Below are 24,061 nucleotides of genomic sequence, written 5' to 3' on the forward strand. Positions count from 1 at the left end.
TTCAGACGTCCAATGGCACATGTCTGCTGGCAAAGGTGGTCTTGAGGTTCATCCCCTTGCAGAAAGTGCATGAAACACATGATTAATGCTTAATATTCATCTGTGTGTGTCTCTTCAGGCATTACATGACTGGACCATGTCAGAGACGTACATCAGAAATCACACCATCAGTCCGTCTTTCAAAGCAACAGTGTGGAACACACTATCTACGGCATGATTTGCAACAAGCACATGTTCATTAAAGATAAGAAACATACTACACAATGCATAGCAATGAATGTACACATGAATCATTAAACACCCCATCTAGCAAAAGAAGAACAGTGGACAATTACACCCCAATCATCCCCACTAGGGGTGTTAACACAAGTTCCACAGCAGCAGACATGCCACAGATATGACAGTCCATTGCCCTTGTGGATTAGGCTGTTACACTGAACCATCCTTGCGAGCCCATGGATAAGGGAAGCAGGAGTGGCATATGTGAGTCAAGGACCCCAAGCAGCAAACACATACACAAGACAAGCTTGAAGGGCCCAGCTGGAACAGACAGTGGATGCTTTCAAAAGCCACAAAGCACCACACCGTCACATGAAAGCACAATAGACTAGCAATTTTAAATTATATTAACTAATTACACTAACTATGAAAAACCTACTTTACCTATTTAAACTAACTATCAAACAGAAACCTAACTAACTAAAATAAAAATAAAAAATGGCTACATACGACCCGGGGGGGGGGGGAACCAGGAGGGGGGAGGTACAGGGTGCTGTTCAACACCCACATGCGATGATGCTGAGGAAAAAAAAACCTCTTTGGGCTCAACGCCTGTACATCCCGACCTATGTGGGAGATAGATTGTCGTCCGAGTCTGGCTCTTCCTGGAAAGGAGGACGTGGCACAGGAGCATGACCATGCCTAGCCGCAGCTTGCCCCTCGTCGGCAGCAGGTCTGCCGGACGGGTGAGCCTGGTTCTGTGTGGTGATGACATGTAGGTCAACATGCAGAACTTCCCGTGATACACGTGCTTCCTCTTGCAAGGTAGCACGTGTAACACAGAGTTCCTCCTGCAAGGCCTGGCTTGACAACTGCTGCACCTCCTGGCAAGCATGTAGCTCAGCTGAGATGGTACGCTCAAGATGTGCAAACCTCTCCTCTGCCCGCTCCCTCTGGGACATCAGAAGGACACCCAGAGTGGATCTGAGGGAAGGCTACTCCTCCCTCAGGGCCTTTATGTGTGCCTCTGCGTGAGCAGCAATTGATTGATGCAGGGATGACATTTCAGCATGGCGTGCCCTGCCTGAGGCCGCCATGCCCAGCCTGAGTGAGCGGGCCGTGGACCGTGCTGCCTGCTGCTGGAGAAGCACCTGACTAGCAGGGGGGAGCACAGATTGGGCCACACGCTCCATGCTCTCAGCAATGTTCTCCTTTGCTGCCCCCTGCCATTCAGAATGGGCAGTCATGTCTTGCTCCCACTCAGTATACTGTGGTTGTGCGCAGTGACCACGTTGCTGGGCTTGACCCCTGCGGGACCCAAGGACCGTGTTTGTCCTCGTTGTGTTGGCACCACCCACGGCTGCACGACTACATGCCCCCATCGACGTGATGTCCCAGGCACATCAGTGACTGGTGTGAAGGGTGAACCTGTGTCCCGATCCACCACGGGCGGAAGTACCAAGACTGTCTGACCATTCAGTGCAGGTGTCGCGGACAGAGGAGTGTCCACATCAGAATCACTCTCCCTGACATATGAACCTGATGCTCATCCAACTCGACATGGTCATCAGAGTGTTCTTCAGGGCTGGACTCATAGGCAGCCAGAGACAAGATGGACTGTAGCACATGTGGGTTTTCGTGGCCTACCACCCCATTACCCCCACTTATGCCGGGTTGCTGTAGTGATAACAACCCTGTGCATGGCATGACAACACCATCCTCTGGCTCCATTACGTCATCATCTGAAAAGTAGAGAGAAAAAAGGTCACTACACATGTTAGAAGCACACAACACATACATCACACAGACAGCAAACACATCAAGCAGACATGTCACACAAAAAAGAGAACCTGCCATGCATGCTGGGCCAACTTGACATTGCTTCTGTGATTAGGCATGTAGAATGGTGTCATATTGCTCAGAAGTGGGTCGATGCAGTGCAGCAAAGTTGTACATTACTCACTATCTACATGTACAAGTACTTCATGATGTGTATCTGAAAATGTGAAGGCAGTGCAAGGTCAACTTCAGGCATCACGTGCAATGTGCATTCAATGGGTAGCATGGCTACAAGCAAACGCAGGGATGCCTTGCATGGTATCAAAAGGATGACCATAGACCTGTGTATTGACAGTGTTGACTAGCATCAACTGCATCATGTGAGTCAAGTGACAACACAGCAAATGATCATGGGATAGTAAGCAGGACACATGATGCAACCTCCGGAGTACACCCACGTGTGAAGAAAACACTGCACCAGTTGGACAGAGTCATTGGCCATTAAACAGGCTGAGGCCTGTGACCCACACAGACTGTCACACCCTAAACATGTGTGCGACGCAGGACTGAGCCACAGTGGCCATGGGAAGGCGGATGAAATGCCATGCAATGTAGGTCGCCCTGGACTCGTACTACAATGATCATCCAGTCAAGGACACATAGGGGCATGCGTGGAATACACATGGAGCATGAATGGGCACTCATGTCCCTGCGGGGCATCTGACCTCTGTGCAGTCCAAGTGAGACACCCTGCATCAAGTACAAAGGATGTACCACACAGCATATGTCTGGCAGATTGGCTGGTGGAAGTTAGCATGTACACAGGACGGATGAACAGGCAAGTACTCAACGGCAAAATTGAAGCACACCAGTGCAAAGGTGGAATTAGGGTGCAACAGGGGGATTGAGGGGCAAGGGAGCCTGCCTACATGGAGTACCCGCATGCATGCAGAGGACACATGCACATCAGTCATGCTATGATATAGTCCCTGGGCTGAGAGGAAGGTCACCCCAGGCAACATGCAGAAGGGCCAGTGAGCTGGAACATGGACCGGAGGTGCATCCTGGTGACCAGCATGTGAGTAGGGTGCAATAGTGGTGATGCAGAGAGTCCCCGTCCGCTCCACATGTCCAGCATCCAGCAGAGCAGCCATGCATCAGTGAAGCATTGCATTACTTGCACATCAGAACCATGTACACGTGACATGCAGTGGTAGTCATGCACAACACATCACACAAGTAAAACGCACATGTCCTCAACAAACACGCAGCAACACTCACTGGACTGGGCATCAAAGTCCGGCATCTCTCCCACTCCTTCGACCGATTCAGGTGGTATGAACTCTGCAACGAGTGACTCATGCAGAGTGAGGTCTTCCTCCTCAGGTGCAGGCCCACTGCCAGTCACCAGAGTCAAGTTGTAATTTGAGGCATGCTTAGCCTTAGCGCTGCGTTTGAGGTAATTCCAACGCTTTTTGCACTCTTGCGCCATGTGCACCTCATGGCCGAATGCACTCATATGTTCTGCAACTTGTTTCCAGTGGGTATCACAGTGGGCAGCTGTAGTCTGACAATTAGGCCCCACTAGCATGTCACGGCTGTGGTCCTTCACGTAGTCAACAAGGTAGTCCAGTTCCTAGTTGCAGACAGGCTTCTTCCTCGACATGCAGGAGGTTGTGGCTGTGTGTGGGGTCCCAGCCTGTGCGGCAGGTGCAACCTTCCTCCTCTTGGATTGTGGCGCAGACCCTGGCTGGCAAATGCCACCCTGATCAGTATGGCCAGTGGCACCGGTGGATTGAACCAAGGGAGTGCCAGGTGAAGGGACGACAAAAGGCCTGACTTGCGTCAGTGGCAGCTGGGTACTCTCTAATGGATCCTGCGCAGCAACATTCGCTGTGGCAGATTCATTGACCCCGACTGTCCTGGTTGGCAGACTCACAACCATGGTGTTGTTGGCTGCATCTTCCCCTGCACTTGCCAACAACCGGCTGGTCGGGGCAGCAGATGACTTTACTGCCCCAGGGACACGTGTCTCGGTCAGGGCAGCCCTGCATGCACCTACAGTTTCCCTCCTGCCCTGTTGGAAATCTCCCAAGGACTCTTCAAGTGCCAACGCAGCCTGCGCTGGCAGACCCTGAGCCTGGGTGGTGGTGTCCACAGCTGCACCTGCAGCTACCACTACCTTTGGGTCCGTGGCAGTCGATGAAATGGACTGGTGGGTCACACGGGTGCCAGTGCCAGATGCAAAAGCTGCATCTCCCATAACCACAGGGAGTGGTGGCATGACTGCACCGACACATGGCACAACATCATGCTCAAGTAGCGCACCCCTGCCTCTTCCCTCTCTGCGGCCACCCTGGACACCCTGGAGTCCCCCTACTCCCTGGTCACCCCGGCCACGTCCCTGACCATGCCCGCCATGAGGAGGACACCCAGCTGAGGCGCCCCTCACCGTTGGTGGCCTCCCAACCATGGCACGGATGGAGTAGTGCCGGCACAGATGGAAGAGTGCCAATGGGAGGTGTACACCACAATTGTCCTGGGCAATTGGGGTGAAGGGGGTGGGATGCAAGATGTTAACAGCCCCCCTGCACCTGCAAGGCTGTATGTGACCCCGGGGATGTAGTGATGGGTCACGCAATGCTCAGGCACCCCAAAACTGCAGTAAAACCGTGCAAGCAACCCTGCAGCCTACGTGCGTGAAATTAACCTCCCGCAGTACGCGGTGGCACCCAGTAACACGAAAAACGCATACGCGTGGGACACGCAGGCTACTATGACCTCGAAAATGGGTGCGATACACAGGGGCACCCGCAGTGGGAAAAATAGCGTGCGCGACTCACCGTCAGACTAGCGTGATGATGAAAAACATGCGTAGCCAATACCCCTGCCAAAAGAAGAGATACGTCCTTGATCCGCTGTGAAGTTGTGATGGTGTGCGAAACAACACGAAGTAGCAACACACGTCGGTCTCCACGAAAGGCACGTGCAGCGAACTGCTGGCCCCACTCACCTTTAACCCGTGCTGAGGGAAATGCCCACGTGCGTCGCGTCATTTACGCACATAGGCCCTTTCCTCGGATTACACGCATTCACACGCGGATGTGCAGTTTTTTCACATGCTGAACCACTATGCCCACGTCATGAGGGAAACGCCCAAGCGCGTAACATCACAGACGCGCTTACACGCTAAGGGCCTTTCCTCGAATTACACGCTGACGTGCAATTATTTCACGTGCCAAATCACTCCGTATCAAGCTGGCCACGCAACAACACACGGAAGACCACGCTCCTACCCAGAAGGCTATATTCCTGCCCCCAAAGGCCCCGAGCATGCTCCCACCTGCCATCTGCTGCTGCCTGCCTGCTTCCCACGTGCCCTGCTATTTGGTGCCTGCACGTCAGCCAGGGGTGCAGTTGCTGTGACCACCCCTCCGGGAACTGAAGACTCCCAACTGGGATACCATCGCTCCACAGCCCAGCCCCAGGACCCAGTTGCCCACCCACACCTGCCTCTGAGGTTGCCATGTCTACACCATCTGGCACCACTGGCAACCCCCAGCCAGAGAGGAAGAGGGCCACCAGTTTCAGTGCCAGTGAAGTTGGTGTCCTGGTGGAGCATGTCCTGGGGCAGTATGATGCCCTCTTTGGAAGTTCGCGCGCCGACAATGAAGGACGGAAGAGGATCTGGATGGACATCGTGACTGCCATCAATGCGGAGGGGGTGGTAGTCCGCGACATTCAACACGTCCGAAAGCGCTGGGAGGACTTCAGGTCAAGGACCCTCGACAAGGCCCAGCGCCTCTTGAAGGCAGCGGATGACAAGGGATGCCTGGGCCACCTGTCCGACCACAAATGAGGGTCCTCGAATGCATACGCCCAGCACTCCATGTCCAGGTCCTTGAGAGGCAGACCCGGCTGGAGTCGAGCGGTAAGTGTACATGCCTACTGATTGGACGCTGGGCGTGTTGTGGTGTGCCAGGAGTTTGCAGGTTCAACATATGTCTTTGTAGGGCCATATATGGATGTGTATGTACAGGGACGTGAACCAGCCACATGTGATTCCTCTCATGTGTGAGACACATCGATGGTGTATGTCTTGGCAAGCATGCTGGCCAAATGCATGTGTGGGTGCGCAATGTGAAAACTATGTGTATATACTGTGGCATGGTTGTGGTGTCACACATGGATGGGGGTTCCTGCTGCATGTATCTGCACTGTGTACATGTGCATGTGTGTGTATGTGACAAGTGTGCAACTGTGATGCAACATGGATGCATGTGACACTGACATGTAAGAGGCTGATTGCCAGATGTGACATGGATGGTGACATTATCACACAGTGATGGAGATGTACAGATGCATGTCAGTCTGGTGGCGTGTGTGCATGTTTTGTGCACTCCCTGTGTTTCATGTGACGCCAGGCTCACCTTCCGCTGCTCATGCTGTTGTTTGTGTATGGACGGTGCAGCCTGGTGCAAGATTCCTGTTCATTTGCTCATGTGCGTGAGTTGAAATGACATGTGTGTTGGGGAGTGTGATGCCATGCCTGTAGTTTTACACTGCCACTCATGTGCAACTGTCATGTGTGTATCAGTCCAATGTACAGTGCCCTGATGCCTGTGTTCTATCTCTCTCTGTCTGCAGCGTCAACTGATGAAGAGGGCGGAGAGGGTGCTGTGGAGCAAAGCGGCAGGGATCGCACCACCAGCCGGAGACGCAAGGCAAGGCTCCCCTCCCAGATTGTCATCTCGCCGGGGAGTGAGGAGTCTGGTGCCGCATCCCAGGCCGCAGCTGCTGAGGGTATGTCCAAGAGGTGGAGGTCGGAGGTGGACTCCTCGGCAGCAGAAGGGGCAGCTGAGACCCCACAGGGTCCGACGGAGGAAGATGGCATGGAGTCATCCAGGTTGGTGGGGGTTTGGTGGAGGAGGAGGCCGTGGAAGGGACACACACGGGGTCTGGAGGTGGGGATTTCACTGGTGCTAGTGGTGCAGTGCAGGGGCAGGGACAGGTGGCAGCACAGGCCGCCGCGGAGGTGCCTGTATGTAATCCTGTCCCCGATCCTGTGACTGCATCATCCTGCACCAGCAGGGATGCCTACGTCCGGATGAGTGCACAACAACTGGCCTTCCTCTCCTTGCGGACGGGGCAATCTGGGACCGGGTTGAGCCTGTCCTGTCTGGGATGGCGTTGCGTCAACGGGGCTGCGAGGTGACCTGCAGTGTTTTCGTGAAGACACTGCACGTCATCTCGGATGCCTCATTGACTGCGTTGACCTACTGGGACGGGTCACCAGGGCTGGATTTCTCTGTATGCTGGACCTTATTCTGACCCCCTCCTCACCTGAACCCCCTATGTGTCAGTCGTCCTCCATGCCATCTTCCCACCCATGTATCACCTGGGTACCCTGTGGAGCTGCCTCTGACCCTGCGGCCAGGCTGGTGGAGGACACATCCCTCCCACAGTCGGGAGTCGGACGTCCAGCAGGGGTGGCCACCTCAACAACTGCCCCCCAGCCGGAGGAGGACCTGCAGGCAGCAAGAGCCAGGGCACAGGCACAGCAGCAGCAGCAACAAGGTGGGAGCCATGATGGCTCGGGGCCTTCAACATCCGAGGGGCAGGCATCGGCCAGAGGGCAGGAGGACCCAGGATTGGAAGTGTCTTCCGTGTGGCAGCAGTTGGGCCAGGCCATAGATGCGGAGCGGCGGCGGGAGGAAGAGGCACGGCTCACAATGGTCAGGGTGGAGAACTCCATGCAGAGGGCACTGAGGCAGGCTGAGTGCCTCGAGGCAATTCACAGGGAATTGGAGGTCAATATGGCATCGTCCCTGCGAACCCTCGGGGCCATGCAAGAGGACCGCCTCCAGGACATTGAGCAGGAGTTCGATGATGCTCTGGTCTGGGAAATCAGAAAGTGAGCCGTCGGACTAGCCCGCCACCATTTTATATAGTTTTTAGTGTTAGGTTTCATTTTCGTTTTGCTTTATTTTGGGGTGTTTGGACTTTGCCCCACTCATTTGTATATAGTTTTTTTATTAGGAAGTTTTTTTCATAGGTTTCTGTTCTTTCGTTGGGCTCATGGACCCTTGACAATTGATTGTACATAGTTGGACAATGGATTTATTGGAACTTTTTCTTTGGATTTCACCATGGATTAATGCATTTTACTTTTTACGTTTCCTTTGGATTTGCTTTGGTGGAGGGAGAGTTTGGACTATTTTTCTTTTGGATTTCTTTGGATTGGTTATGCTTTTCATTTCATGTTTGCAATTTTTTAATGCTTTCATTTCATTTCTTTATTTTTCTCCATAATACATTTCGATATTTTACTTCCATGTGTGTAATTCGCTCTTTGAGTTCATTCATGTGAAAATGTGGGTTTACACAATCAATGCCAACCAGTTTGTGTGTGTGTGACGGACATGTGTTGATGTACATAATTGACTTTTGGTTTGTGTCTTCAGATAGACATGTCAGTGTGGGGTGGATTGGGAAATCATTGCGTCTCAAGACTCGGGTGGCGACTGTGGTATTTTGGTGGAGATGTGTGCCATGATTGTGCATCTGTATGTCATGTAGTGGGGGAACATGAGTCGGGGCCTGCTGGCAGGTGCCTGCCAATGCTGGGTGGGTGGAGGTGCTGGGGGACATGAGTCAGGGCCTGCGGCTCACTGCCGGGTGGGTGGGGGTGCTAGGGAACATGGGTCAGGGCCTGCGGCTCACTGCCGGGTGGGTGGGGGTGCTGGGGGACATGAGTCGGGGCCTGCTGGCAGGTGCCCGACAACGCTGGGTGGGAGGGGGTGCTGGGGGACATGAGTCGGGGCCTGCTGGCAGGTGCCCCTCACTGCTGGGGGGTGGGGGTGCTGGGAGACATGAGTCAGGGCCTGCGGCTCACTGCCGGGTGGGTGGGGTTGCTGGGGGACAAGAGTCGGGGCCTGCTGGCAGGTGCCCGTCAATGCTGGGTGGGTGGGGGTGCTGGGGGACATGAGTTGGGGCCTGCTGGCAGGTGCCCGTCAATGCTGGGTGGGTGGGGGTGTTGGGGGACATGAGACAGGGACTGCTGGCAGGTGCCCATCAATGCTGGGTGGGTGGGGGTGCTGGAGGACATGAGTCAGGGCCTGCGGCTCACTGCTGGGTGGGTGGGGGTGATGGGGGACATGAGTCGGGGCCTGCTGGCAGGTGCCCGTCAATGCTGGGTGGGTGGGGGTGCTGGGGGACATGAGTCAGGGCCTGCGGCTCACTGCCGGGTGGGTGGGGTTGCTGGGAGACATGAGTCGGGGCCTGCTGGCAGGTGCCCGTCAATGCTGGGTGGGTGGGGGTGCTGGGGGACATGAGGCGGGGCCTGCTGGCAGGTGCCCGTCAATGCTGGGTGGGTGGGGGTGCTGGGGGACATGAGTCGGGGGCTGCTGGTAGGTGCCCCTCACTGCTGGGGGGTGGGGTTGCTGGGGGACATGAGTCGGGGCCTGCTGGCAGGTGCCCCTCACTGCTGGGGGGTGAGGGTGCTGGGGGACATGAGTTGGTGATCACTAGTTCAAGGTGACATGTGGGCTGGCTGGGGGGCATGCCCATGGTGGATGGGCTGCCTGCGGGACATGACCAGGGGTGCTGGGTAGTCCCCTGTGGTGTGGGCTTCCTGCAGGGGCTGTGGAGGGGGTAGATGGCACACCTGGGAGGACCCACACTGCCAATTCACGTGTGGGACTTCCCTGCGCACCCCACTGGAACACGTACCCCGCTCTGACAGCGAAATTGCGTGTCAAACTGCCCCACTCGCACAGGGCCAATCGTGTGTGGAACTCCCCGCAAACCCACAAAATACACGTACCCCGCTCGCACAGGGCCTATTGCGTGTGAAACTCTCCGTGAACCCCCGAAATACACGTACCCCGCTTCGACAGGGCCAATTGCATATGATTCTCCCGCAGTGGGGTACTTGTATTCGAAGGGGTGCACGGGGAGTTTTACAGGCGTTTTCGTGGTTGGGGGCCTGTATGCTGGTCCACTGGCCTGTGCGCCATGTATGGGATTTGTGCACTGTACATGGCGCACAGGGAGGGGTTGGGGGCGTAACTGGCGCTGCTGCAGGGTCGCTGCGCCACTCTGCGCCACAGCTGGTAATGGATGTTAAAATCCATGAATATGCTGTGCGCGGAAATGGATTTGGCGCACGCAGCTGGCACAGACTGTCGCACGTGCACACTGTGCGCCAGCCGCGTGTGCCACTTGTGCACTTGTGCACTAAATTCTATGAATTACCCTGTAAATATGGCTTAAATCACTGAAATTGTTTAAATTCTAATGGGAGCCGCTTTATCTGGTTGCAGACTAACACTAGAAATGATTTGACACCAATAAGCAATGTGCAATCTGAAATTTGAAGTTGGGTGCAATGAAAAGCTATTTTACAAATGTGATATTTTGCCAAAATGAAAATTCGCAGCAAACTTTTCTATGCACAGTAATTGTAATTGCGGAAAAACTATAGGGATTTGAGATGTGATATGGAAAGCTTAGGGTGTTAGCTACAAGCAGACATTTAAATTTTGTTTCTAGCATAGAATTTGAAGAAGTTATGGAAGTTTTTGTGGAGGTCATTTTTCTGAGATAGGTGCAACAATGAGAAACAGGGATGCGCTTTTTAAAAGACAACAGGATTTCTTTACACTAGGGTTAGACTATGAAGAAGCAAATACTACACGGGAGCACAGCCACCAGACCAGGACGCCTCTGGATCAAGTTTTTGCCTGCCGAGGAGCTTGCCTTCTTCAGATGAAATATATCAGCGCAAAGATATGTTTAACAATACTATTACAGAAGGAAGATAGTAGGGATGAGATAGAGAGTTCAGGCAATTCAAAAATATTTCTAACCATGCAGTTCTGGATATCAGAGAGGATGGATTTGAGATAGGGATTGACTATGGATAGGACATAGGCTAGTGACACAGTTCTATACTCTGGATACTTACTATATGTATTTGAATGGCACCGTCAGGGATTCTAGTCAGTCAAGATTTCTGGACAGGAATTCAGGCTGCTGGGCACACCGGACTGGGACAGCAAGGCGTTCTGGTCTGCACGGCACAGCACGACTGGACTGGCTCTGCAATGGCTCTCTGGTCACAGCACAGCAAAGCAAGGCACAGTATTGGGTTTAATCTGCCCTTCTTGTTCTGAAGATAATTATTTAGCAGGAAAGCAGTTACAGCACAGCCTGGCTGTTCTTTTGGTTTTGTGGGATTCTTTCCGGGACTTCAAGGCCTAGTTGAAATGGTTCAACTAATAGAGTGGGCCTTTCTGCTTGCCAAGTTTCTGTTGTCTGGAGCAAGGAATATGGATGGATCTCCTTCAGGGTGCTTCATCAGCAATTGGTTATTGGGTGAATCTGTGTATCCTTCTAACTCCTCAGCTGTCTCTATTTATGCATTTGATAAAGAGGTATGTATGCTGAATTATCCTAAGTGCACCCCCTTGGCAGGTTATAGGTTAGAGTCTCTTCTCTCCCTTGATTGCAGCAGAAAACAGGGTGTCACCATGATGATGTGGTTTTATGAGGCAGAACATCCTCCCCTTTGCCTTTTGAACACAAAATCTACTTTTGGTATAATACATATTTACATGTGTGCAATCTTTATAATAATAACAAACATAGATCACATATTTTGTGAAGCAAATGTTCTTCCAAGCCCCGTCATTGTAGGATCTTGTGTCAGCTTTTGACAGAATTCTGCCCTTTTGGCCGGAACACAAAATGAGTTTATCCAAAAATGTGTACAACTGTGCGCATTGTATATGTTCATAAGCGTGTGAAGTTGCATGCTTCTGACATAAATATATTTGCTGCAAAATCAGAATTTTCACTGTGCCTTCCCAGACCATCGCACAATGCTGTTAATTCTATAATTTTTACAAATTTGCAGTCATGTATTAGTCTTTTAAAACATATGCTTTCTGTGTTTGTGAATCCACAAATGGTTGTCTGTCCCTGCCTCCTTTTCCTCCTGGCAGCTCTGAAGCAATCCGCCCCCTTCCTTCTGGGAGAGGCCATTTTTGACACTTCACAATCTGCATATCCTTTCATCCAGAGAAAGACCATTGTCCCCTTCTGCTGCAGCCCAAGATCTCCTCCCCTGATCTAATTCTCACAAAGGTATGATTTCCTGGCCTTGGTGGGAAGCAGAAGGGAGATGCCTTTTTGCTGAGGGAAGCTGTGGAACTGGTTTGGTGGTTTTGAGTTCAGCTTACATTCAATGTCATTTTATTAAATTATTCTTGGTTTAAAACAAAACTTGCAATTTTCAAACAAGCAGCTCGAACTATTATTCCAGCTTTTAAACCATGGAAATTAAATAGTTACAACCTATGTTCCTCTTAATAACAGGTCACTTAGTTTCCAGACATTTGATTTCAATTGCACAAGTTTAAACTTCTGATGCAAACTACTGACAGCTGTCATACAGGCGGCCGCTGGTACTGCACCCATATTTTGACAGATTTCACAGGCAGGCACATTTTTGCTGTGGATATTTTGATGACCAATTCAGCTTTCCAGGATATTGCAATTTCCCAATGATTTCTTGAATTCAGTAAAATGTGACATCCAGCAATAAGATTGGATGTTTTTGGGTGTTTTGGACCAGCCTTCTGTATTTTCAGCAACCAAGAAAAAGGATTTAAATGCAAGATTTCAGATTTCTTTCAGTAAAGCACTGCTTTTCACCTGTGCTCCATTTTTACTGGTTGGGCAGCCCAATGACATGTTTCTGAAGTGCGGTCTTCATTCCACCACTGACAACATACATGGTAGATTTGGCAGCCATCTTTTTGAGCTTTGTGAGTACAATTTCCATAGGTATTGGAGCGCATAGGGGGTTTTGCGGCCATTTTGATGATTCTGGTACCACCAGGACACAGGGATGCCGCAGGGCAGAGCATAAGTGGGTTAATCCATCTCACACCATTAAGGTGACACCCTGTTTCTCTCCTCGTATCAAGGTACAGAGGAGACTCTGGCCAATTACCTGCCCAAGGGGCGAGCTTAGGCTGAACCAGTATCCACACCCCTTTATCATAAGCATAAATAGAGACACCTCAGGACTGGAAAAGAACAAAAAGATTCACCCACTAATGATTGCTGGCAGAGCACCCTGCTAGAGAACCATCCCTCTTCCTTGCTCCAGACTCCAGAAACTTGGCAAAGCAGAAAGGCCAATTCCATTAGCTGAACCATTTTCAGCTAGGCCTTAAATTCCAGAACTAAAATCCCAACCTAAGGGGAACATCAAAACAAACAGCCGGGCTGTGCTGTACTGCTGCCTGCTAAAAGAATTATCATCAGAACCAAGAGATCCAATCCAGTCCAGGGCCGAGCTGTGACCAGAGCCATTGCAGACCCGATCCAGTCCTGTGTCGTGCTGTGAACAGACCCAGTCCAGTCCGGTGTGCCCAGCTGTCTATCCCTGAACCAGGTTCCCTTCCCTGACCAGAAATCTTGATGGACCAGAATCCTGACGGTTCAGTTTAAAAACATATCTAGAGAGTATATATAGATAGGACTGTGTCACTAACATATGTACTGTCCATAGTTAATCCCTATCTTAACCCATTCTATCTTGTCTTCAGAACCTGATATTGTTAGGAGTATTTTGAATTGTCAGAACTTTTCTTGCGCTACGTTTCTCTCATTTGTTCTCTAAAATCATAAATCATTAGTGTTGTGAATAAATAAATTGAATCCCAGAAAGAAAGTGAGTATCCTTCACATGAATGGTCCCTGGCCAGGACTGTGGAGATTTATGTGTGGCATTTTCTTTTTCTATAGTCATAATCTAGTGTAAGAAATCTTTTTTTGTCTTTTAAAAGTGCTTTCCTGTTTTCCCATTCCTGTGCCTAGCTAAAAATAACAACCTCCACTAAAACGTCCATAACTTCCTCATGTTTGTGTGCTAGAAACAAAATTTTAATTTCTGCTTGAAGCTACCATCCTCAGCTTTCCATGGATCCCAAATCCATACGGTTCTCCCGTAATCGCGATTACTGCACACAGAAAAGTTTGCCACAAATTTTCGTTTTAAGGAAATTCTGACACGTTTAAAACAGCTTTCGCTTGCTTCCGACCTCAGTTTTAAGATTTCACATTGCTTCTTAGTATTAAATAATTGCTAGTGTTTGTGTGCAACTATCCAAAGCGGCTCCCATAAGAATTTAAACAATTTCAGCAATTCAGCCCATATTTAGTGTTTTACCCATTCCATTCTCAGATAACTTTAAAAAACCATTTTGACAGTTTGCCAATGAATTCTGTTTTTCTCTTGTGTCTCTGGGGGGAAATTGTGATTGTTATTTTGTTTGAATTCTGCCATTCCTGAAACCTGTTCTCTCCTCCTATCTCTTGACATTGCCTATTGGGGGTTGAGGGGTGTGCAGGGGGAAATAGTAACCACACTGCTATCTATTCTGAACACTCACACAAGAGTATTATTTCTGTGCTGAATTGTTTTGCTCACTATTGCTCCTTGTGCATTAAAGAGATTGCTTAGTGTAACATCACTCCATTGGTGATTATTGTATACCCATTAAACATAGTGTGATTAATTTGTAACTACATAAATAAATATTTTAACTTTGCAAACCAGCCTGATTCCTGGTTCCGTGTGACCAGTGTGGGCGTGATATGCGTGGTACATCGTTCAGAATAAAAGAACTTTTAAACACAAATAAATAAGGATTTCAGTTGTGCATTACACGTTAAGCATTGACTTACGTGAAGTGCCGGATTGAAATCACTTACAGATTGGGGATCTCGTCACGAGATCCTGAATTAGACATACCACTTGTGACAGTCTAACACAGTGTGCTAACTGACGGGGTACATACAACTTGTTGGGCTACCACACTGTGCTACACTGTAAAAACACCCTTCAATAGAAACACTCACACATAGAGGAGCTCGGCCTGAATTGCAAAGGTAAAAATAACCCTGGTATAAGTCAGAAGGAAATTAATATTTCCGGAATGGTGAACCCAGTGGAAATTAATATGGCAAAAGAACACCTACTGCACAAATTGTTTGTCAGGGATGAATAGGTTGAGCAGGATGAGAATCTTTAGCTGCAGGAAATCAAACAACAAGCCACTGCCACAGGATCAGATAAATGTCAGGACCAGGGTCCATTACACATGGCACTTAGTGAATTGTACATGGTCCCAAGGGCAAAAGAAGAGCAATGTTAAATTGCCAAAATAGCGGCATATCTGTACCTCAACATTGAAGTAATACAAGGAAAATACGCCGAAAACCTAGATCTGGCAAAAAGGCAAGTACAATTCCTAGAGAAAACCCAAACTGATCTGGACTCTGCAGAGCGAAGGCTACAAAGGAGCCAATAATCAGAGAGTGAAACCAGACAGTACCTGACAAAAGTAAAAGATCTGGATCCCCTGCAGCAAGAGAGGGTAGAGCAAGAAACCAAATTACTGACACTGCAAACAGAGTGTCAGGAAAGGTTGGAGTCTCTGCAACAGAGCCAACAAAAGCTGGAGCAGCAATTAAATTTGAATAGAGCCTGGTAGTCACCCTGCAAAACCAACTAGACCAATTAAAAGAAGAAAGTAATACATTATTTCTTGAAGACCTTGAATCCCGAACAGAATTTAAGGAAGAGCGCCAGAAAGCTGGAACATTCAAAAAACAAAGGGACAACCTGGCTGCACAGAGGGGTACTCTAATTCAGGAAAGGGACGCCTTAGGCCAGGAAGTCAACTATTTAAAAACCAAGGTGGAAGGAAATCACCTGGCCCCTCAGAGACTAGGTGAACTCAAAATGGATTATGAAAAGCTGTCAGAGCACACCATGAGGGTAGAAGATGCTCTGGCACAGAATGGCAAGGCCAGTAAGGACAGACCTCAGGAGGTGAGACTCCTGCTGCAAGAATTAGCCCAATATTTCCAAAGCAGGCAGGAAGCACAGAGAGGCAATGAGGCTCTCTGTGAGAAAAATGACAGGCTCCATAGACAAACAGCCATGCAGGAACAATTAATAGAGACCAGTAAGGCCTTAATAGAAGACCAAAAGGGTCAGATCCTTGCATGCCACCTGGGAGTAGGGGCTGAGAGCAATGAGGCCAGATGGGAGAGGGAAACCCCTGAAAATAACCTCAGGAACCCTGGCACCAGAGACCTCAATCTCTTCAATTCCATGGACTCTGCCACCCCCTGTCCACTGGCTCACATGAGCCAAGGGCCATGGGGATGGTAGACTTCAACACAATGAGGAATATGGGGCTAATAGGTCAGTGCCTCCCGGAAATGGATGGTCAGGCACCTGTATATGGGTTCCCAAGTGCTAAGGCCATCTTCTCTGATCAGGGAGACTCCAGTGAGGGGAGAATCAGAGAAATGGATCCTCAGAAATATAACTTACCCAGAGATCAGACGGTAAAATTTAGTGGGGAATTGTGTGAGAGTAAGCCCACTAAGAGCATACTAAAAACCTCTTCCCAGCTACCACAGTGGGGGTGGGGAGTACTCAGCCAATCCTGGGAGCAAGGAAGAGTTAGAAGATGCTTCTGAGCACCACAGCTCCCTAGAAACAAGGCCCCCACATTCTGCCAGCCATTCCCAAGCTCGCAGAATCTGGGAGATCCTAGAAGACCAGACAGCCACCTCTGGTAGCAGTGCCTCTGAGTGAGAGGATGAGTGGACCAGGGTGACCCGAACTAAAAAAGCCAACAAAGCCAAGAGGGATTTACTCAAGGATCCCCTAAAACAAATAAAAGCTATTAGGAGTGTCATCACGCTCTACCACAAGAATGCTAAATATTCAGTTTGGGAGCACCTTGAACTATTTGAACAGATGATGGAAACTTTCCATATGAAGGACAGCCGAAGCTGTGTACAGTATGTAAGGTGGACATTTTCTCCTGAGTACTCCAGCTTCTTTGCGGGGCTGGAGGATCAGAACCATTCTAGGTGGTCCACCTATAGGGCGGCCATCCTGAAACACTTTTCCATTCATAGGAACCCTCAAGAGGCCCGCAAGGCAGCCTATAACTTACAATGTGGGGAAGACCAGGCCCCACAAGAATTTGTTCAGGAGGTGAAACGCGCCTTTGCGCAGACTACTAGAAGGGTGCGCACTGACAGTAAAGAATTTGTGAACACCTTCTTTCATGCTCTCCATAAGTATATTAGGACCCAGCTAGTGAGGGACTTTCACGAGAAAAGATCACTAGACTGGGGCATTAAACAAGCAACACACATCTATGAGGTGCAGAAGCCGTTGGAAAATAAAAATAGTAGCAAAATCCCCAAAACAACCAACACCCCTGCTGCTGTTAAGGTGGCGGAGGTGAAGGTTGCCCCCATTGTAGATCTGGAGATAGGGGACCTAAAAACCTTCCCGCACAGAATCCAAACAACCCCAAACCCAGAAGGCCCTCGGGCCAATCCCAAACAGGGAGCCAGGAATGTAACCCCACAAATGGGACCCCTAACTCCCCTGACTACATCAGCCCACGCTACAAGGGAAATAGACCCATCCTGGGCTATGTGTGGACTCCTCCAGCCCAAGGACGGGGGATCCAACAAGACAGCAGGAAACCCAGGGAACTTCCCACCTCACTTTCCCCAAGAGGGCAGTAATCCCCCAAATGCCGGACCAAATTTCTTTCCCAGGTACCTGCCAAATTTCAACCCCCCAAAACAACCCATCCTTCTTTCCCCACTTTCCTGAGCCCAGACAGCCCAATCCGGGAGAGGGGAGGCCACGGGTGGAGGGGTACCCAGACTTTCCTAACATGGGGTATTTTGCGCGAAGGGATAGTTACCCTTCCCAGGATCAACCCAGGGGAGAACTGAGGACCCCATACCAGCCAGAGCGGGTGTCCCAACTAGAGTGCCAGGTCCAGAACAGGGCACAGGATCTGGGTCGCATGCTGAGGGCTCCGCAGAACCCTCAGATGAGCATGGCGCTCAGAACTCCTCGAATCCAGGGTCTGGTGCTCCAGAACAATGACGGGGGAAGAACCCCGACAACCCACCAGTTCCCAGGGAGGAGGCACAAAGGGAAGGGGCGTGTAAAGCCTTGGAGGAAGCTTCCTTCCCCACTTGTGGAAAGCCCCTGGAAACCCAGGGGCCAGAACCAAAATGTCCTGCCCCCGAAAGTCTGAAACCCAAGGAGCAGAGGGCGGGTATGAGAAATAAAGAGCCCAAAAAGGCCCATTTTGTGGAGGAGGTACAAATCCTCCAGTTTGAAGGAGAGGGATCCTCAGAGGATCCTGGGAAAAGGATATTCTCCTTCAGGGATGGGTGAACTCCTCCCAAAGAAAAATGGGTCCCAGAGGATCCAAATCCAGACTGGGTAGATGTGGGGGCGAGTTGAAACCGCCCATCATCAGTACCCAGAATGACTAGCACAAAAACCCATCCTGGTGACTGCCTCCAAAAAGTGGGGGGGGGCAGCCCAGAATCAGACCCCGGGGAACCCAAAACTTCCCCCATATCTATCTGTCACCTTTTTCTTACAGATTCCCAAGATCCCACACAGGATCATGCCCAAACCTATTCTGGGGACTGCCTCCAACCAGAGGGGGCGGCCCAGAATCAGAGGAAGAAGAGTCCTTTGCTACCCAAAACTCTTCTAAGGACTGCCTCCTAAAAAGGGGGGCAGAGCCCTGAGTCAGAAAGGGAGGTACCTGAGACCCCTCAAATCAGTGAGCACGATACTGGGTGGTCAGATACCCAAATGATCCCACTCCATTCTGGGGACCACCTTCTAGAAGGGGGGAGCAACCCAGACCAGCCCAAGAGGAACCCCAAACCTCACCAACCACTTCTGTTGACTGCCTCCAGAAAGGGGGGGCAGCCCTGAAACAGAACAAGGGGAGCCAGTGACTCCCCAAATAGCGGTGTGTGAGACTCCTGTGCTATATTCTCACACTCTGACACCGTCTCCTGACCCAACCACCCTGGTGTCAGAGTCAGAAATAAGCAAATTGACCATTAAGCTTGCCTTAGAGCACCCATTACCTTTGCCCCTTGAAGGAGAAGGAAGGTAGATTCTACACCTCCGTCCAGGTGCAAAGGCAATGTGCAATTCCAGTAGTGGTGGACACTGGATCCAAAGCCACCTTGCTGTCCAGAAGGGTCTTTGAGCAGCTAAATTCGGGAAGGGGGAGAACAACCAAATTCCTCTCACCCCTCTTCCTGGACAGCTCCAGAACTTTGACGGGAAGGAAATTCCTGTTGAAGGGTCTGCAGAGCTGGAAATTAAAATTGGGTGACACAAAATGAAGCACCCGGTCTTGGTTGTGGTGCCAGAGGGAACCCCCTGTCTATTAGGGAATGACATCCTCCGCAGGCTGTCTCCCCTCATGTATTGCGTGAACAAGGTCCTCTGGACCCAGACCCGCAGGCCAATTAAATTAAAACAAAGCATCAACCATGTGAGTCTAAATGGCACAAGCCACATGGTTGAGGAAAAACCAGACCTAGTCAGGTTCTACTTCCAGAACAACGATTCACCCCACGTCAACGTCATAGCTATGGAACCACCCAACGGTGAGGTGAACTCTTTTCCATTTCTGCAAATCAGCCTCCGTTCCAGTCTAAAGTGGCATTCCACCCTTGAGGGAGATACATTGAAATTTTACACTGATGTACAATTCAAAAACCCCAAGTTCATAGCCAAAATTGATATCAAACCAGCGCAGAACTTAGCTGGCATTCTGAAAAAGGGTGAACAGCGCTTCCTCCTGATTCAGTTAAATGACGGGAAGGAGTCTGTCCTCGCCCGATTTGACTTGAATAGCGAAGAAAGCTTCATTAGCGAAGCACTATTCAACAAACTCCCAAAAGACCAGACCCTACCCGCCGTAGAGTCAGTGCATTAATGGGTACGGAATCTGGACCCACCCCACTCCAAACATCCTCTGGTTAGCAGTTGCATGATTAAAATATCTAGGAATAACAAAAGCATAGTAGATACTAGTTGGGTTGTGCAAGGTGCTCCTTCTGCCTTTTATATGAGCCGGGACCTCCTCAACCAACTTGATATTAATTTGTACCCTAGTGATTAATAGAATTTCAGATGGAGGAGAGGTGACCATAGCAAAACAGAAAGGTGATAGCTGGAAGGTTTTGAATTAATCATGACCATGGGCAAAGCTCTGGGCAAGCCTTCAGACCATGGTTTTTCAGCCTGCCAAGCCATTACAGAAGGGAAAAAACCATATGCAATTCAGGCTTGGTCCTACCCCAAAAGCGGCATTCCAGCCCGAACTGCTAGGTCACATCCCTTCTGCACGAGACCAAAGCATCCCCAGACATGTTTCAGCCTTATTGGGCTTCATCAGTGAGGAGTAGTTTGGGTTTCTAGGCCCGGCAGACTCGGGACCCACGTCTGGGCATACCCGTCCCACTCGGGGTGACTTTAGCAAAACAGAAAGGTGATGGCTGGAGGGTTTTCGATTAATCATAACCACGGGAAAAGCTCTGGGCAACCCTTCAGACCATCATTTTTCAGTCTGCCAAGCCATTACAGAAGGGAAAAAAACATATGCAAATCAGGCTTGGTCCTACCCCAAAAGGGGCAGTCCAGCTCGAACTGCTAAGTCACATCCCTTCTGCACGAGACCACAAGCATCCCCAGACATGTTTCAGCCTTGTTGGACGTCATCAATGAGGAGTAGCTTGGGTTTCTAGGCCCGGCAGACTCGGGACCCACGTCTGGGCATACCCGTCCCACTCGGGGTGACTTTAGCAAAACAGAAAGGTGATGGCTGGAAGGTTTTGAATCAATCATAACCATGGGCAAAGCTGTGGGCAACCCTTCAGACCATCGTTTTTCAGCCTGCCAAGCCATTACAGAAGTGGAAAAACCATATGTAAATCAGGCTTGGTCCTACCCCAAAAGGGGCAGTCCAGCCCGAACTATTAGGTCACATCCCTTCTGCAGGAGACCACAAGCATCCCCAGACATGTTTCAGCCTTGTTGGGCGTCATCAGTGTGGAGTAGCTTGGGTTTCTTGGCCCGGCAGACTCGGGATCCAAGTCTGGGCATACCAGTCACTCTCGGGGTGACAAAGCAAAAACGAAGAGGTGATTCAGAATTGCTAATGTATATGGGGTCAGCAAGAAGACAAGCACCGAGAGACAAAGAAAGGCGTTCATCCACAAGCAGGTATAGTAGCATGATACAGATCTCAGAAAACATCCCCGTTGTCATTCATGCAGATGAGCATTTTTATTTCTAGTAAGTCTTCGGGGTGTGTATTAAGTGTTGATGTTGCTAATTGCCTTACTGCTGTTTCATAGATTAGCGCTAAAAAATATAATAATTTCAACTCTTAATGTTCATTTTAATAATATATTTTTTTGATTTAACTGCGCGTCCCGAAATAACACGACAATACTACTAAAAGAAGTTGTTGACATTTAAAGAGGTTTAAAACAATTGTGAATTAGCATTTCTGCCTTCTGTGGAATTATATCAGACATCAGGGGAAGGAATGATACAGGCACGCATGCGCAAAATGCTAGTGCACATGTATTTCAAAGAGGTTTAACACAATTGTGAATTAACATTTCTGCCTTCTGTGGAAATATCAGACATCAGGGTGATGCAGGCACGCATGCGCAAAATGCTAGTGCACATGATATTACAATGACATCTTTTATTACCACAATATTCTCTAAATTACACCTTGGTGCGTATGCATGAACACCTGTTTTGCATCTGCAACTCTTACACACGTATCCATGAACAATGTCACTTTTGCTAATAACTGTTTACAGGTTAAGCAAACGGCAATGATCTGTTATCCACTAAACTCCCCGACTCGTCCTACACATGATCGACTGCCAGAATCTTGCAAACAAAATCAAATTCAGTTTAGGAACACATTTTTTGTGTTCATTTTGGAAGGGTTATTTCTAGAGGTGAACCTGTATACCATTAGAAATAGAACAGACATTTAGGCCCTCAGTAATGTATATGGCAAGTCTATTTTTGAGGACGAAGGAGCACTGCCTGAAACGTGGTCAATGTATTAAAAAATGTGTCTGATCTAGCATTTTCCAGTTGCTATAACTTTGCACCAGATGTGTTCAACCTGTTGTGGACCTGCAATGACCTACTGGAACACAGCCGAAACTCCCTCTAGCACATGCGTTGCTGTGGGATTGTCAGGGTCTGGGCAAGAAGAACCACGATCACTTATGGGCTGGAAATGGTTTCCCCAACCCTACAGCTAATGTGAAGCCCTGTCCCTTGATCGGATCCATGGCTATAGAGCAGCCTTCTATAAGGTGCGCTGCTGTTGGAGCAGGCACACAAGTACAAAGTGGCTCACAGCTTCTAAAACAAGGGTTTATATGTCAAGGGAGGGTGCAAATTAGTATTCCCCTCTACCCTTAGACATTCAGGCGATACATTATCCTGAATGGGAGCTCCTTTGCACCTTGCCCAAGGATGCTTTTCAACCCTCCTAATGACCTGCCCTGCCAGGAGAGGTGTGCGGTTCATTTGGAACGGTGGGAACTAGCATTGCAGAACATGTGCTGGAGATGTATTCATTGGCGAGGCTGCCTGTGCAAAGTATTATGCAACAATCTAGTTAGACATATTGAGTGATGCTCACATTCAGAGCCTGTGCCCTACTGCCACTGAGTTATGATGTTAATCAGAAACACGAGATCAGATTACTGAGTTCTGGCTCAACAATATACAGATGTACAGATGTATTTGTGCATTGAGGATTACTCAACTATGGGGGGTAGATCAAAACAGTGACAAGTGCTACTTATTTATAGTGTACAACACATTTTGGACATGAAGCATCATAGCGGAATGGTGAAAATATGAACAAGTATGGCAAGTTACTGAGTAAACAAAGTCAGGATTTCCGGAATGATGTTGACAATTGCAACTTGTGCGTTTAGGATGATGGAATGTGTAGTTTGTATTTATTGTGCAGGGTGCCATTTTAAACAACAATGATTTGCAAAGTAGGTGTGCAGCCGCACCTGGATCATTTTAAGTGACAGATGGAATTGCCAATAAACAAACTCAGACCCAAATAACCGGACAGACTCAACACATATGGCAAAGTACTACTTTATTATTAGCTCAAATAAAGTATGGAAACCTGGTGAACAAACAGATTCACTCACTCTCATCTACATTTCAATTAGGCAAGGCTTTATTCCCCGATATACGTCAGCTATGACATCATCCTGTGTGGCAAACAGTAACATCCTATCGAAAGGAGGGATTGGTTAAGGGAACATATATACTTCTACTTTATGTAGGTATTAGTAACATAATTGGATGCTCTCTATCATGTAGGCACGTATTGAACAACCTCTTATAATTAATAGAATAACTGCAACAGATTGGCTTCTGCAACAATGTATGGTACACTGCTACATAGGCCCTCATGATTGGTTGGCATTCTCTCCCAACCTTGGACATTCAGCTTGTTAGCAGCACTTAAGTAAAACAAAACCCAGGTGATTGGAACAACGTCAGACTACTGCCCACTTGGTCAATTAGCCTACCATCTCTCATCAGTTTGGTCCTAAACCAAGGCTTCTTCTCTGTAGTTCACCTTGCTGACTGTTGTCTTCCTTGGGACTTTTAAGTGTTTACGTACATTGCTGTCTTGAGTTGGAGCTTAATAATTAGGTTTGTTTTCTAGTTTTGCAGCACTTGTGGGGAGACCACAATTCTGTTAATTATGACATTTAACTCCTCTTGGTCTCTGGAGACTTGGTTGCTCTCATCTTGCATACACTTTCTGCTTCTTTAATAGTTCAATGCTTGGCACTTGCAAATGCTTTTATCTTTAATTAAGCTAAGAAAAATATGTCATGCGTATGTAGCTTATCCTCTTTGACCCTCCAGTGAGCTTTTTAGTTACCTTTTGGTGTAGCATCCATGATCCCAAGCCAAACAGATTTTCTTTGTTCCCCACACAAAGCTGTTTTTCCAGTGCCTGTCCATTCTGCAGTTCTGGTCTCTCTCCTTTTGGCTTCTTGGCTTACTATTTTACAAAAACGACGT

The sequence above is a fragment of the Ambystoma mexicanum genome, chromosome 4q, assembly GCF_040938575.1.
Source record: "Ambystoma mexicanum isolate Mex_15411 chromosome 4q, UKY_AmexF1_1, whole genome shotgun sequence".
Lineage (NCBI taxonomy): Eukaryota > Metazoa > Chordata > Amphibia > Caudata > Ambystomatidae > Ambystoma > Ambystoma mexicanum.